The 17,838-nt window shown below is 44.2% G+C and overlaps 1 long non-coding RNA gene across 1 annotated transcript in view; it reads left to right on the forward strand.

Moving 5' to 3' along the window:
* Positions 1-6,254: 6,254 nt before the first annotated feature.
* LOC132832695 (uncharacterized) overlaps positions 6,255-17,838 on the forward strand; it is a 39,714-nt gene continuing 28,130 nt past the window's right edge. Inside the window, exon 1 of the long non-coding RNA XR_009646965.1 lies at positions 6,255-6,340. This is a non-coding gene — a long non-coding RNA (uncharacterized LOC132832695). The remainder of the gene's footprint in view (positions 6,341-17,838) is intronic.

Consider the following 17,838-nt stretch of genomic DNA (forward strand, 5'->3'; position numbering starts at 1 on the left):
AATTTCCAAACTTCAACGAACGATTCCTAAGTGACTTTTCCCTCTGAAATCTCTTTGGAAGTTGCTCCCTCCTGCCTGTAAGCATCTGTTCAAATTTACCTTTTTTGCCAAGGGGTGTGCTTTTGGATTGGAACTGATCCTTAGTTAAGTTGTTGTACTGGGGCGGTTGGGTTTTGTAATAGTTGTGTTTGGAATTTCATTCTCTTTCATTTCTGTTTCAATTGTCGTGTTTAAATAAATGTTGTTTTGCTTCACACCGAGTAGTCTGACCAGCTGCATCACACCTGAAATATCCACTCACACCTGCCTTTAAAGTGAGGAAAAGGTAGGGTCTAGACTCGCTATTTTAAAATATTTTGAGGGGCTCTTGCTGGGTCCATATCACCGGGGCAAGTGTTTGCCAGGGCAAGTGTTTGCCAGTCATAAAATGATACAATATAGAAACAGGCCCTTCAGCCACCATGTCTATTCTCAGCAACATACTCCAAACTCCACTCATCCTTGTTACCTGTACTTGGTGCATTGTTGTATATACCCAAGCTTTTCAATACTCACTCAGATGCCCCTTAAATGTCGCAAGAGTACTTTCCACCACCACCACCAGCCTTTCAGCACATTCCATTTCAATCTCCCTCTGGATGAAACAAAATCTCATATTTCTTTGAAAACATTTGCTGTTCATCTTAGCCTCCTCACAACTGAGACGTTGCATTCCAGCTGTGGTTGGGTGAGTATATGTTAGACTGTATGGTGTGAAAAAGTAAGCAGGGTGACAAGGGTAAGAGAAACAAGGACAGTTATAAAAGAGTCAAAACATTGAAAAGCAAAAAAGGCAGAGAGGTTAGTCACAGGTGAGAGGCAAATAGGGCTACAGTACAAAGAAAAAAAATAGGTTGATGAAAAATAGCAGAAGGGCAAGCCAAAAGGCTTTGGATGTTAATTTTCATTGTGTTAAGAATATGATTTCATAGAATGCATTAAGAATAATTTCCTAGAGCAAGATCATGGACCCAACCCAAGACCTAGTTATTTTAGGTCTGGTGATCAGTAATGAGGCATGTTTAACAAAGTAAATTAGATTAAAAGATATTCTTGATAGGAGTGATCATAACATGATAGATTTTAATATTCAGCATGATGTTGAGAATGTTGGTTGTAACATCTGGGGAATAAAAATGAAATAAAAATACACCTCGGTTCAATAGGCTGGTGTAAACCTTGACAGAAAAGACAGTAAGCAAGCAGTGGCAGATAGTGAAGATGGGAACACATAACACCCAAATATGTTTGATTTATTTATTTATTTCTATGTCTTTTTAAATTGTATATCATACTTAGTATGTAATATCTTGTTGAATGTTATGCTGTTATTTGTTCCTCAACTGGGTCGAATGTTTTCAAAAATGTGAACGTTAGGTAAGTGAGTTAAAAGAAAACTACAAGACCTGCTTTTGTTGCATTTTATTTTGAATTATTTACACAATTTCCCATTCAGTGTAAATAGATATTTCACATCACTCTTCATCTCCTCTCTGAATTTTCTCTGCGTTAATACATAGATACAAGTATTCGTGCAGGAACTGAGAAATTGTAACATGTACCCAACCTGTTGTACAACATATATCTGATTGCTGAAGTATTTGTCTGTGTAAAAGAAATTTAACACTGGCCACTTTACAGAGTGCACAACATACAACATCCATAACACAATGAAATTAGCTGATATAGCAAAAAGTAAAATCATGGATTTTCTCCGGTTCTTAAGCTCTGCATCATTCTGGAACTCATTGTTCCTGTGGAGCATTTTGCGGACGTTATTAGCCAATATAATGTGTCTTATGGTTAGAGCATTGAATGATAAAATTAATAGAATTGGAAGGAGAGGAGTTATGATGCTGTCGATCCATTCAAATACCCTCCACAAGTGAGAAGTGAGATAAGCCATTGTCACCACACAGTGCCATGCCACATTATTGATTGTAAATACTGGTTCAAACATATAGTAAAAGGGGATGGTCCTCAGACAGCTCAGCACAAGTATTGTGATGATAACCACTGTGGATGTTTTCTTTGTACAGTATTTTGACTGAATTTTCTGAAAGCAAATTGCAACAAAGCGATCGGAAGTAAATGCTACAGTAAACCAGACAGAGCAGTCTACTGCAATTTTATACCCAACAAAATTGACAATGCACACCGGGGTCAGAAAAAGGAATCTAACAGTTGAATACATGATATTAATACGGTGCAATATCACATGGATGATAACCACAGCCAGATCTGCCACTGCCATGGCTAAGAGATATTGAGTGATGCATTTAGACAAACCACATTTCCCTCGGGCTAGGACGAGAATAGCCATCAAATTAACTGTGGATAAAAAGTAATTATTTGATTACAAAAACTAACACATTTCTCAGAAAATGAAACACAATTTGATTTAGTCACCATTCAAATACTGAGTATATGCTTCTAACCAACCAAAGTTTACATTTGAAACTCAATTTCTATCAGGAAGAAAAGGAAATCTGTGATTACTTTGGGAAATGTGAGTTCTGATGAGCTAAAGTTTACATGAATTGTTAATTGAGTTTGCAAATGTACTGTTTATATTCCTGCATAATTTAGCTGTTTCAGTTTTCTCTTCGTGTGGAACTGGTTCCTTCAAATCATAGACATAGTTCTATTTTGTTTGTGTTCTAATCCAACAAAAACAAGTGATAGCGACACAAACAAAAGTTGCTGGAAAAGCTCAGCAGGACAGGCCGGATCTGTGAAGAGAAATCAGCGCTATAGTGTTTTGGGTCCAGTCAGCCCTCCTCAGAAGTGATTGGAGTTAGGAAAATGCCAGTTGTTACAAAAGGGTCTGAGGAAGGACCACTGGACTCATTTCTGACTTACAGCATCTGCAGCTTTTCTTTGGTATTCAGAAAACAAAATTAGGCACATCATTACACCCTGTACAGCATGGAATACCAATTGTCATGTCTTGCAGCCGCAGTTTGCTTTCATTTTAGATCTTCTGCTATAGTGTGTGTCACCGAATGCTGGAACCCACTCCTTTATCATGGAAGGAAGCACGAATTTGAAGTTACTTGAGAATGGTGAGGATATCTGAGGTCTTCCATAAGTTGTCAATTTTAAACAATTTGTTTGCAGTATTTCCACAAGTTATAAATCTTAAAAGTGTGCTTTGTACAGTACGGTTTTATATATGATATGTAAACGCTCACCCAGAGAATGAAGGCAGCTTGGTTAAAAAAAACTCTGCAATAAAGATCATGATTTTACATTCGCTTTAATATGCTGTAAGGACAGTCCGCACCCGAATCAATAAACAGGTGTCCTATTGTGAGAGTGGTTATAGGCAGGAGATGATATCAAACAGTTAGATAAATACGCAAAAAATACAACACACTTACTCTTAATTACTGAAACATGCAAAACATCTTTTTGCACAGAGGCTGATAGCAATTCAACTGAGAACTTTGTTCCACTAAAAATCTCAATGGGAAGGCGATCTGAATTGTGCAGCGTACACTGAAAGTAAATGTTATTTCAGTTCAAAATTATTTGAAACACAAAACATAAATTTCCACCTCATTGTTAGAACTGAGCAGAGAAAGTGGATATAACACAGAACTGACAGTGATATTCAACATTTAATGTATTGTTTTACTGTCTTACCAGGAATGCCAACTGCTGCAAGAACTGGATAGTAAATGAGATCTATCCGATAAATTATAGGATATTCCATATCTCGATTAAACCGAAACTGTTCTCCACTAGGTGCTGTACTCAAATTATTTACATGTTCTGACTTGCAAATTGCAACTCTTATTAATGGTATAGAGGAGCCTCCCTCAGGGATAGGTGTATCAGGTGACGTGGGCATAGGCATCAGTTATTTTCATTGAGCATTGTGACTGAATAAATCTTCATTACTCCAGTAATTTGAATGCTATGTAATATATTCCTTAGTGGCTCTGCAAAACATTGAATAAAATCATATCTATTTGAAGTTTCTTCAAAATGGGAATTGCAAAATAATTTGTTCTAAGCAACTAGTATTAAATTGGATGAACAGTCGCTTTTACAATAATCCAATTCAGAATCCTCAAATCTGCTGCGTGGAGCAAATTGAACACCCCCATAACAATAACAGAGGTCACTAGTCCTGGTCGTTTGATTCCTTTAAGTGTGTGATTTACCATAGCCTATCTTTTCAGCTGGATGAACCATCCTGTTTACAGTAAAATTGTTTCACATGGAAGACAAAGTCTTTTTTCAATAGATTAGATTACCTAGTATGGAAACAGGCCCCCTTCGGCCCCACCAGTTCACACCAACCCTCCAAAGGCTAACCCACCCAGACCCATTCCCACTACTTATCCCTGACTAATGTAGCTAACTCTACAGGAAATTTAGCAGGGTCAATTCATCCAGTGTGTACATCTTTGGACAGTGGGAGGAAGCCCACACAGACACAGGGAGAATGTGCAAACTCCACGCAGACAGTCACTCAAGGCTGGAATTGAACCCGGGTCCCTAGTGCTGTGAGGCAGTAGTGCTAAACACCATGCTACCCCAAGAGCTTTGGTAGAGGTTCAGCCATGACCATCATGGTGATGGATAAGACTGAAAGGACCGAGTGGCATCTTCCTGCTTCCAGGGTCTTTATTTCTACTTACAGATCTCTGTCTATCACAAGTTAAATTCCACGCCTTCCCTGAGGCATTCAGTCAGCTAAATCTAGTTGTATCATAGATAATAGGAAGATTGCGAGGAATAAATGCAAGTTTCAGTATTTTGCTTCCTCTCGTGATGACCACAAAGGTGGATGGTTTTGTTGAAGGTGATGGCAAGACATTGAATGAAAGGTGCATTATTGAACATTGTCATTTAACAAAGAGCAAAGTACAACAGAAATCAATGCACAAAATATCTGGATATACGTAGGATGATAGTTGGTAGAGAAGTCATGAGATTAGTAATCCAGGATTCTAACTTACTGCTCTGACAATGTGCGTTCACATCTCTCACTTGAAGCTGGTGAGATCTACTGGAGTATATTAAACGTATTTAATATCTGTCTGCGACAACTATGAATTGTTGCTCCAACAAATATAAACACCTCATTCATAGATACATATAAAGCAGAAAAGATCCTACAGTCCATCAAATCTACAATGACATAACTACCACTAAAATTGCGCTAACCCCAATTTGCTACATTTGTCCCATATCCTTGAATGCTTTGATGTGCTCATCCACTTTTTTTTAATATTGTAAGATTTCCAGCCTCTATCACGTCCCAGACAGTGCATTCCAGATTGCCAGCACATGCTGAGTGAAAAAGATTTTCCCGAATCCCTTGCCCCTTCCCCAAAACAGTGCCCTCCTGTCATTGACTGCTCAAGTGAGGGAACAGCTGCTTTCTATTCACCATGTCCATCACCCTCATATTCTTACATGCCTCCATTATGTCCTCCCTCAATCTTCTCTGCTCTAAAAAAGACATTCAAAATCTATGTAGTCTCTTTGTAGCTTAATTTCTCCATACCAGGCAACATCTTAGTGAATTTCAGCTGTACACTGGCTTTCAATCACTCAAACAGCCTTCTGTCATCACCCTTTGTGTTCTATGACTAAGCCAGTTTCTGATCCATCTCCCCAAGTTTCCCTCAATTCTATGTCATTTGACCTTCTTAATCAGTCTCTGATGTGGGACATTGTTAAAAGCTTTCCTGGACTCCATATAAACTACATCAATTGAACGTCTCCCACCCACTCACTTCATCACGTTTTCAACGAATGTATTAGGCCCAACCTCCCTCCCTCCCCATGCAACTATCTCAAAATAACCCACCCTCCTTCAGCATTTTCTCCAATAGTTTCCCTCCCACTGATGTGAGACTCACTGATTCCCTGATCATCTCTACCACCCTTCTTTTTACAACACAAGAAATACAAGGAGCAGTTGCCCCTTGAGCCTTCTCTGCCATTCAGTAAGGTGATGGCTGGTCTTTTTGTGGGGACAGCTCCACTTTGTCACACCCTCATCATCACCTTTAATGACATCACAGTTCAGAAATGTATCCATCTTTGAATTGTTGCTGCTGCCTTTGCCGCGGTTGCTGTCATTATAATAGATTTTTTTTTTGAGTGGGAGCAGGCTGAGTAAAAACGAACCCGGAAGACTACAGCTAAGGTAAGACAGTTTGTTTTAAAATTACTTACCTGTAGCGGGCAGCGGTGTTTTTTCTCTCTCTCTTCACAGAAAGAGCGGGAGCAGCAGGGGAAGTGAAGGCTACCAGAGGGGCAGCCGAGAAGGAAAGCAGTGAGTATATAAATCAGGCAGGCGGCTAAACTCGAGACTTTACACTGGTTTTTTTTTAAAGTAAGGATTTTCTAATTCTTTACCAGTGACTGGTTAAAAATTTACTTTGTTTTTGTGTGTGTATATATATAATATACATGTATATATAAATTCTTTTTTAGGGAAAGACTATAGCGGAGAGGTATCAGAAAGTATTCTATCTCAAACTTGTACAAAGTAACTAAGTAATCAATTAACTAAGCAGAGATGGCTGGGCAGGTGATGTGCTGTAGCTGTATGATGTGGGAGCTGGCTGATCCCATTGTGAATGGCAGTGACCACATCTGCAGCAAGTGTTGGTTGCTGGAAGAACTCCGGATCAGAGTTGATGATCTGGAATCTGAGCTTCAAACACTGCGGCACATTCGGGAGGGGGAGAGTTACCTGGACGCTTTGTTTCAGGAGGCAGTCACACCTGGGAGATTAAGTAATTCACATTCAGTTAGTGATCAGGCACATCAGAGCGTGACTGTCAGTGAGGCAGGTAGTGGAAACCTGAGTTCAGGAGTGGGGGAGCCTCAACCCTTGACCTTGTCCAACAGGTACGATATTCTTGTTCCCTGTTCGGATGAGGAAAAGGGCTCTGGACAGGATGAGCCAACTGACCAAGGCACCATGGTGCAGAAGGCCATGCAAGGGGGGGGAGCTAATAGACAAGTAGTGGTTATAGGGGATTCTATAATTAGGGGGACAGATAGTATCCTTTGCAAGCCGGATCAGGAGTCTCGCATGGTGTGTTGCCTGCCCGGTGCCAGGGTGCGGGGCATCTCCGACCGGCTTGAAAGGATATTGGAGCGGGAGGGGGAGGATCCAGTTGTTGTGGTCCACGTTGGGACTAACAACATAGGCTAGACTAGGGTGGAGGACCTGTTTGGGGATTACGAAGCACTAGGCAGGAAATTGAAGCACAGGTCCTCAAGGGTCATAATCTCCGGATTATTGCCCGAGCCACGTGCCAATTGGCATAGGGACAAAAATATTAGGCAAGTAAACACGTGGCTAAGGGATTGGTGTGGGAAAGAGGGATTCCACTTCATGGGGCATTGGCATCAGTTTTGGAACAGGGGGGATCTGTACCATTGGGATGGTCTCCACCTGAACCGATCAGGTACCAATGTTCTAGCGAAGAGGATAAGTAGTGTGGTCAGTGGGACTTTAAACTTCTGAGTTGGGGGGAAGGGAAAGTGAAAGCGACAGGGAGTATGGCATTAAATGGAAAGATAAGCAGCAGGATAGCATGTGTCCAGGCAGATTTAAAATTGAGGCAGACTGGAAATGCAGAAAAACAGCAAGGATAACTTAGGACATCATATGACTTCCAATATCTCTAATGATAAGAAAGTTAGCATTAAGGCACTTTACCTGAATGCTCGTAGCATTCATAACAAAGCAGATGAACTAATAGCACAGATCATAGTGAATGATTATGATGTGGTAGGCATCACAGAGACCTGGTTACAGGGATGTCAGAAAGGCAAGGTCACATTGATCATGGGAGACTTCAATATGCAGGTGGACTGGGTAAATAATGTTACCAGTGGATCCAAAGACAGGGAATTCATGGAATGCTTACAGGATGGCTTTTTGGAACAGCTTGTCATGGAGCCCACAAGGGAACAGGCTATTCTGGACCTAGTGCTTTGCAATGAACCAGACTCTATAAAAGATCTTAAAGTAAGGGAACACTGAGGAAGCAGCGATCATAATATGGTAGAGTTCAGTCTGGAGTTTGAAAGAGAGAAGACAAAATCGTATGTTATGGTGTTACAGTTAAATAAACGTAATTATGAGGGCATGAGAGAGGAACTGACAAAAATAGACTGGAAGCAGAGGCTAGCGGGGAAGACAGTAGAGCAAAAATGGAAGGAGTTTGTGGGTATAATTGAGGACACTGTACAGAGGTTCATCCCCAAGAAAGGAAAGATTATCCGGGGAGGGATTAGACAACCATGGCTGACAAAGGAAGTCAGGAAATGTATTAAAGAAAAAGAGAGATCCTATAAAGTGGCCAAGAGTGGGAAATCAGAAGATTGGGAAGGCTACAAAAACAAACAGAGGATAACAAAGAGAGTAATAAGAAAGGAGAGGATCAAATTTGAAGGTAGGCTAGCCAGTAATATTAGAAATGATGGTAAAAGTTTCTTTCAATACATAAGAAACAAACGAGAGGCAAAAGTAGACATTGGGCCACTTCACACTGATGCAGGAAGCCTAGTGATGGGAGATAAGGAAATAGCAGGAGAACCTAACAAGTACTTTGCGTCAGTTTTCATAGTAGAAGACATGAGTAATATCCCAACAATTAAAGGGAGTCAGGGGGCTGAGTTGAGTATGGTTGCCGTTATGAACGAGATAGTGCTAGAAAAGTTAAAAAGTCTTAAAATTGCTAACTCTCCTGGCCCCGATGGGATACATCCTAGAGTTCTGAGAGAGGTGGCTGAGGAAATAGTGGAGGCATTGGTTGAGATCTTTCAAGAGTCTCTGGAGTCAGGGAAAGTCCCAGATGATTGGAAGATCGCTGTTGTAACCCCCTTGTTCAAGAAAGTATCAAGACAAAAGACGGAAAATTATAGGCCAACTAGCCTAACCTCGGTTGTTGGTAAAATTCTAGAATCCATCATTAAGGATGAGGTTTCTAAATTCTTAGAAGAGCAGAGTCAGATTAGAACAAGTCAACATGGATTTAGTAAGGGGAGGTCATGTCTGACAAACCTGTTGGAATTCTTTGAAGAGGTGACAAGTAGGATAGACCAGGGAAACCCAGTGGATATGGTCTATCTAGACTTTCAAAAAGCCTTTGATAAGGTGCCACACGGGAAGCTGTTGAGCAAGGTGAGGGCCCATGGTATTCGAGATGAGCTACTGGGATGGATTGAGGATTGGCTGTCTGACAGAAGGCAGAGAGTTGGGATAAAAGGTTCTTTTTCGGAATGGCAGCCGGTGGCGAGCGGTGTCCCGCAGGGTTCAGTGTTGGGGCCACAGCCGTTCGCATTATATATTAATGATCTTGATGAAGGGACTGGAGGCATTCTAGCGAAGTTTGCAGATGATACAAAGTTAGGTGGACAGGCAGGTCATACTGAGGAAGTGGGGAGGCTACAGAAGGATCTAGACAGTTTGGGAGAGTGGTCCAGGAAATGGCTGATGGAATTCAACGTGAGCAAATGCGAGGTCTTGCACTTTGACAAAAATAATAAAAGCATAGACTACTTTCTAAACGGTGAGAAAATTCGTAAAGCCAAAGTACAAAGGGATCTGGGAGTACTAGTCGAGGATTCTCGAGAGGGAAACATGCAGGTTGAGTCCGTGATTAAGAAAGCGAATGCAATGTTGTCACTTATCTCAAGAGGGTTGGAATATAAAAGCACCGTTGTGCTACTGAGACTTTATAAAGCTCTGGTTAGGCCTCATTTGGAGTACTGTGTCCAGTTTTGGTCCCCACACCTCAGGAAGGACATACTGCACTGGAACGTGTCGAGTGGAGATTCACACGGATGATCGCTGGAATGGTTGGTCTCACATATGAGGATCGGCTGAGGATCCTGTGATTGTATTCATTGGAGTTTAGAAGATTAAGGGGAGACTTAATAGAGACGTACAAGATAATACATGGCTTGGAAAGGGTGGACACTAGGAAATTGTTTCCGTTAGGCGAGGAGACTAGGACCCATGGACACAGCCTTAAAATTAGAGGGGGTGAATTCAGAACAGAAATGCGGAGACATTTCTTCAGCCAGAGAGTGGTAGGCCTGTGGAATTCATTGCCGCAGAGTGCAGTGGAGGCCAGGACGCTAAATGTCTTCAAGGCAGAGATCGATAGATTCTTGTTGTGTCGAAGAATTAAGGGCTACAGGGAGAATGCGGGTAAGTGGAGTTGAAATGCCCATCAACCATGACTGAATGGCGGAGTGGACTCGATGGGCCGAATGGCCTTACTTCCACTCCTATGTCTTATGTTCTTATGTTCTTATATGTGAATGTATGGAAGAGAAGAGATAGGAAATGAGGAGAGAATCAGACATGCACAATGTTAAATGTTGGATGATGAATGCCAGATTGATACGATTAGTTTAGATTCTGTACAGTGTGGAAACAGGCCCTTCAGCCCAACCAGTTCACACTGACCATCCGAAGAGTAACCCACCCAGACCCATTTCCCTCTGAATAATACACCTAACACTACGGGCAGTTTAGCATAGCCAGTCCACCTAACCTGCACGTCTTTGGACGATGGGAGGAAGCCAGAGCACCCAAAGGAAACCCACACAGACACGGGGAGAATGTGCAAACACCCAAGGCTGGAGTCAAACCTGGGACCTTGGGGCTAAGAGGCAGCAGTGCTAACCACTGAGCCACCGTGCTGACCTCCATGCTTGTGGAACAGTCACACATATTTGAATGGTGTACTGGAATTGAGGAGATTGAAGAGACACATACGGGGAATGAAGGGTGGAAATAGACCAGAAAAGCCAATAACCTAAGTTATTGTTAGCAAAGTTGATATCTTCATTATTTGATTTTAAGATCTATTTAAGGTTTAATCTAAAGGAATTATGATGGAAGAGCACAAAACTGTGCTTTGCTCTCCCTGCTGTCTCTGGGTAGCCAGGCACATTTCAGTACCTGGGATGAGAATGTGTACAGGAAGTGTTTCCAGCTGCAGCTGCTGGAAACCCAGTGGAGCAGCCCGGGGAGCACCGTTGGGTCTCTACAAAGCTGAGAGCATTGTGGAGAACATGTATATCAGTAATCAACACTGCAGGCTAAGACCTCCACAGGCAGAAAGGGAATGAGTGACCACCAGGCAGTATCAGAGAACGAGACAGGCAGTACACGAACTCAGCTGTGACCAGTCCCCTACAACACAGATATACCACTTTGGAAGTGTTTGGCCTCTTGTGGGAAACAGTCATCGCCAAATTGGTTGCACTGTAGTAAGCTGTGCTGCATGGAGAGAACACTTCAGTGGTCCAGCACATTCAGCCTCAGACCTTCAGGTGACCATCCTCCAAGATGGATTTCGGGACAGCCAGCAGAGAAACGTGGCTGAGCAGAGGCTGACAGCTAAGTTCGATACCCATAGGGAGGGCCTCAACCGGGACCTTGGGTTCATGTCACATTACAGGTGATCACCATTGCATTATACACACACACACACACACATACTCCTACACACACACACTCTCTCACACACAGGCACTCCGAAACACACATACGGCATAGACAGAGAACACAGGGGGCTAACACCTTCAACATATTGTCTAGCTATCATCATTGTTAACAGCTAACCCGAGAATGCAAATTTAAAAAGAAGGGCTTTGTGATTTACACATGAAAGAAGTGAAACTATCACTGTATTCTGTCAGATGAAAGGCTTAACAGACAATCAATTTTTCAATGTATAATTTCAGTTACATCATACTGTAAATTTTTGCTATAAATTCTGTGTGTTAGGATTGAGCCCTCCACTACCACCTGACGAAGGAGCGTCGCTCCGAAAGCTAGTGTGCTTCCAATTAAACCTGTTGGACTATAACCTGGTGTTGTGTGATGTTTAACTTTGGAGATGAGGAGAAATTGTGGGAATGCAGTAGACATAGGGTACTTAATTGTAAGGGGAATAGATAAATGTTTCTGTGGCCACAAATGAGTATATTGCCTCCTTGGTGCATGGGTGATGGTTGCCTCAGATGGTTGGCTACAGGACATTTTTGAGGGAGAGTGGGAACAGCCAGTGGTTGTATATACATCAGTAGCAATGACACAGGCAACAAAGATAGGGATGAGGCCCTAAAACCATATAAAGGGAAGCATGTCGAAAATTAGTATAAAAGGCAATGGTCTCAGCATTACTAACAGTGCCACGTGCGAGGCAGTCTGGAAACAGCAGGATGTATCAGTTGAATACATGGCTGGAAAGACGTTGTAAATGGGGAGTATTTCAGATTCTGGGACATTCTGGGAGAAGTGAGACAAGTTAAATTGGGTACCTTACACGTGTTTAACAATGCTGTCAATTTAGAAAGGTTATTTTGTCCTTGGTTTTTGTTAAAAGGATAGTAAAGGCAGAAGGGCTAAAGTGTGTAGTTTAACAATTTCAGCTATTTTATACCCAACAAAATTGACAATGCACACCAGTGTCAGGAAAGGGAATCTAAAGGTTGAATACATGATATTAATGCGGTGCAACATCCCGATGCACCAATATACCGGTTCCCCATTGTCCACCATGTTTGTAATGTCCTCAAAGAATGCCAGTAAATTAATTAAAGATGACCTGCCTTCGATGAACCAATACTGCATCTGTATGACAAACCAGTCCTTTAACAAAGTTAGTAGCGATGAAGGAGTGTCGCTCTGAAAGCTAGTGTCCTTCCAATTAAACCTGTTGGAATATAACCTGGTGTTGTATGATTTTTAACTTTGTACACCCCAGTCCTTTAACAAGGTTAGGTTGTCCTTGGTATTTTTCAGGGAGGTTGTAAACGACACAGGTTCCGAAAAATCTGAGGTTGGATGGATGTTGGGCTATTGGAGAAAAATACACAAACTTGAATTGAAGGTGAGTCAAAATGCAGTTTATTGTTCAATAGCTTTTGGGCTGGACAGCAAGCCGACCCTGAACAGCAGGTCTGGCCACACCGTCTCTTCCAAAAGCTTTGGAACAAGAAACTGTATTTTGACTTGCCTTAAATTCAAGTTTGTGTATTTTTCTACAACAAATTGATGCAGTGACCAGGGTCTATTTGCAGCACCGGGTGGGCTGGCCACTCTGTCGAGGTGGGGGGAGGGGGTGAGGTGGAACAGGGGAACCCAAAGGCAAGTCAAACTACAGAACCTGGTGACCTGGGGAGAGTCAATGAGGGAGAGCGTTTCCATGGAGGGATGCTTGTGTGATTGATCCTGCCTGAATAAAGGCCGAGAGTAAAAAAGCAGGGTACTGGGAATTGATCACCCCCTAAACAGGTATTGCCAGACTCTGAAAGGAGCAGGCCTGGGTGAGACGCGGCTGGTGGGAAAACATGCAGCAGTCATGGCCACTGGGTAAACATGATCGACAGACAGAGGATCTGTGAGTATCAAGCTCCCATTGTTCTGGACATGAAGATCAATGGGATGCCTGTGGTCTCTCATTAACCTGTATATGACTGACAGACTCCCACTCATGAGGCAGATGAGGAAGGAGGGATGGGATCCTCCCATACCCTGGATCAGCGGTGGAATTTCCTCATGAGCGAAAAGAAAGATTGGACCAAGGATATCGGAGTCCTTTCAGCGCACCAGTTGGCCAGCCTCATGGAACAGACCTCAGAAACCACACAGAAATGGATCGAGGAGAAACATATGTTTCATCCGAGTAAGGCGTTTGGGAAAGAAACATCAGCTCCTAAAGGATGGTCGGGGGGGCCATTGCCACCTTCCAGTTTCATCGAGGTGAGGGTGGGGAAACCTTTGCCACGTTACTGTTCTGGAGAGGGACCATTCATACCCCCTTCACCACCGGATGGCCCTCCTGAGGAGGTAAACCTCGTTCTGATACAAGTCTGGGGCGATGGAGAGCACGCTCAGTTCCATCACAAACCATTCACACTGGGTGAACTCCAACAAATATTATCAGCCCTGGGGTGCCTGCAACCCCGCAGGGCAAATGCTAGATTCTGGGGGGAATTAGTTGTGATTTGGATGGGCCAGTAACGACACTTCAAGGATATTCATCAACTAGTCCAGGCTGCCTATCCACAAGACAAGCGGTGCCTACTGCCAGATGGGTCTAATAATGCTACTCCTACAGAGCAGGATAAACATGACTATAGGAATGGTCTGTGAGCCTGGACTGTCACTAAAGAACATCAACATGGGATCAACAAGTACACTTTGGCAAGATTAAGACTGAGATCCAGCGAGTATGGGGTAAGCTAGGGGCGGCACGGTGGCACAGTGGTTAGCACTGCTGCCTCACAGCACCTGTAGACCCGGGTTCAATTCCCGACTCAGGTGACTGACTGTGTGGAGTTTGCACGTTCTCCCCGTGTCTGCGTGGGTTTCCTCCGGGTGCTCCGGTTTCCTCCCACAGTCCAAAGATGTGCAGGTCAGGTGAATTGGCCAAGCTAAATTGCCCGTAGTGTTAGGTAAGGGGTAAATGTAGGGGTATGGGTGGGTTGCGCTTCGGCGGGTCGGTGTGGACTTGTTGGGCCGAAGGGCCTGTTTCCACACTGTAAGTCTAATCTAATCTATCCCGCAATTGGCTGAGAATATCCAATACCAAACGCAGAAAGGGGAAAATCTATCTTATTGTGGGGAATGACTCTTCAGAGTCTCCCAAGAATGTTGTGGGATTCCCCAGACAGGCTGCTGTGCCCGGGTGATCATTCAGGTTTCCAAGGACAGATTGTCACCCGCCCGTCAGGCAACCCTAAAAATGGAGCTGGCAGTTCTCCAAGACTATGATACCCTGGTAGAATGGGCAACAGGTGTTAAGGAGGTCACAGGAGAGAACCCCCTCCTCCCCCTGGGGCTCACGAAGCAGGAGAACCTGGGTGCCATCACAAAGACAAAATCTAGACCCATGTCTCACAGTTGTGGCAAGATGGGACACTGTGCCTGGGATTGTAAGAGGGGAAAGCAGAAGGACGAGAAGCCCACCCGTGTTTGTCGATAGCATGGCAAAAGGGGGTCTCTCTGAATACACTTGTTGGGGGAATCTCGGCAAGCTCACAAACACCCCAAACACTTTGTTGGGCTGGCATCCAGCTGCCCCCATGGGCACGGGGAACAAGGAGGGTGGACTTTACATGTCTGCACTGGCAGAGTGCAAACAGTGTGAGCTGCTAGTGGACACCGGAGCCTCCTTATCCATTACTGACCCACCCCTGCCTACAACTAACAAAATGATGTATGTAATGGATAGTGAACCTTTGCATCCCTGGTAGAGATCAACAATCTGTCTACACAGATTTGAATGACCTAACGAAGGAATACGAAGAAGCCCTTGTAGACCGTGGGAAGAGTGAATTAATCTGGCCCCATCCCAATGGGAAAAAGGACAACACGGGGAGCTATGTGGGCCACTTGAGTAGGTTCCAGTCGCATCCTCCACAGGACTCGATTGGCAGCGAGAGGGCAACTGCTTTGGTGCCATTTGTGCCTCCACCCTTTGGACAGGAACTAAATTAGATACGGGCCTAGTTAGATTGATCCCATAGCCGTACAAGGCCGAGAGCATAAACTGCACCGTCAATATTCCATAAAATCGGAAGCCAGAAGTACGGTTGTGTAAATTGTGGAAGGGACTGGTGGAAAGGGGAATCATCAGGAGACGACAAGTTCCACTAATTCCCCTATTTGGCCTTTTAGCAACCTGACAGGAGTTACTGTCTCACAATTGATTACGTGGCATTGAATCGGATCGCCAGTCCATCCACGATCTTGAATGGACTCTCGCTCACCCACAAAATTATTACTATATTGGAAATTGCAAATGGATTCTGTCCATTCCTCTGTATTGTTATTTCCAGGGAAAAAAAAATCATTTACTGTCGTGAAGAAACAGTATCCCTAGACCAAACTTTCCCAAGGATTCCATAATAGTCCAGCCATTTTTCGCCGGGCAATCTCCCTGCTCAGGGAGGTTGATCTGCCCCACGGCAGGATGATACTCCAATATATTGATGGCATCCTCTTGGCTTCTGAGTACAAACAGGGGGACAGCAGGGGGTGCTATATTGAGTCCTGAAACATTTGTGGGACAGAGGGTCTAAGGTCAGTCCAAAGACAGCTCAGATTGGGAAAGCTAAAGGTGTTTAGTAGGGAAATGGATATAGGGAAATGGGGTGAAATCAGCGTCTTGGTTTGTTGGGAGTGGCCCAGGAGCCTGCGTTGTTGTAGGTGGATCAGGAGTGTTGGTTGTTGTGGGTGGACCAGGAGTGCGGGTTGTTGTAGGTGGATCAGGAGTGCAGGTTGTTGTGGGCACACCAGGAGAGTTGGTTGGTGTGGGTGGAGCAGGAGGACGGGTTGTTGTGGATGGACCAGGAGTGCGGATTGTTGTGGGTGGAGTAGGAGCACGGGTTGTTGATGGTGGACCAGGATTGTTGGTTTTTGAGGGTGGACGAGGAATGCGGCTTGTGGTGGACACACCAGGAGAGTGGGTTGGTGTGGGTGGAGCAGGAGTGTGGGTTGTTGTGGATATACAAGGACTGTGGATTGTTGTGGGTGGACCAGGAGTGCAGCTTCTTGTGGATGGACCAGGAGTGCGTGTGATCGTGGGTGGACCAGGAGTGCAGGTTGTTGGGGATGAACCAGTAGTGCAGTTAGTTGTGGGTGGACCAGGAGTGTGAGTTGTTTTGGGTCGACCAGGAGTGCGAGTTGTTGTGGGCAGAGCAGGAGTGTGAGATGTTGTGGGTGGCCCAGGAGTGCGGGTTGTTATGGATGGACCTGGAGTGTGGGTTGTTAGGGATGAACCAGGAGTGCAGTTAGTTTTGGGTGGACCAGGAGTTGTGTTGTTGTGGGTGGACCAGGAGTGCGGGATGTTGTGGGTGAACCAGAAGTGTGGGTTGTTGTGGGTGAATCAGGAGTGTGGGGTGTTGTGGATGGACCATGAGTACGGGTTATTGTGGTGGACTAGGAGTGTGGGTTGTTGAGGGTGAACCAGGATCCTGGGTTGTTGTGGGTGGACAGGAGTGCGGATAGTTGAGGATGGAACAGGACCTTGGATTGTTGTGGGTGGAACAGGAGTGTGGGCTGTTGTGGGTGGACCAGGAGTGCAGATTGTTGCGGGTGGATCAGGAGTCTATCATCACTATCATTGAGGATAGACCATCATCTATCATCACATTTATCTGTGCATTCAATTTCGTTTACCTGTACCCACCCATTTTATGATGTCGTAATGTTTATTGCGTTTCCAAACGTATATTGTTCTTTGTGATGATGCCCTATAAGCCGTCACATAGTCTACTGTGATAAAGAAAGATTGGTGGTTCTAACACTAACCTGTGGGATGATCACTTCCCTCCACTCTGCAAGTTAGTTGCTTCACCAGCTTCAGGCTGGCTCAGTGGTTGATGCTGTTACTTCACAGTGCCAGGCACGTGAGGGCGATTCCAGCGTTGGGCAACCTCTCCTCGTGGCTGCGTGGGTTTGGTCCGAGTGCTCTGGTTTCCTCCCGTGGTGGAAAGATTCGGTGAATTGGCCATGGTAAACTGCCCATTGTGTTCAGGGATGTGTGTGTTGGGTGCATTATTCAGGAGTAAATACAGAGTAATAGGGTAGGAAAAGGGGTCTGGTTGTGTTAATTCGTGGAGGGCTGTTGTGGACATGTTGGGTCAAATAGTAAAAAATGAAGTCTGCAGATGCTGGAGATCACAGCTGCAAATGTGTTGCTGGTCAAAGCACAGCAGGCCAGGCAGCATCTCAGGAATAGAGAATTCGACGTTTCGAGCATAAGCCCTTCATCAGGTCAA

This window comes from Hemiscyllium ocellatum, chromosome 35 (assembly GCF_020745735.1).
Source record: "Hemiscyllium ocellatum isolate sHemOce1 chromosome 35, sHemOce1.pat.X.cur, whole genome shotgun sequence".
NCBI lineage: Eukaryota > Metazoa > Chordata > Chondrichthyes > Orectolobiformes > Hemiscylliidae > Hemiscyllium > Hemiscyllium ocellatum.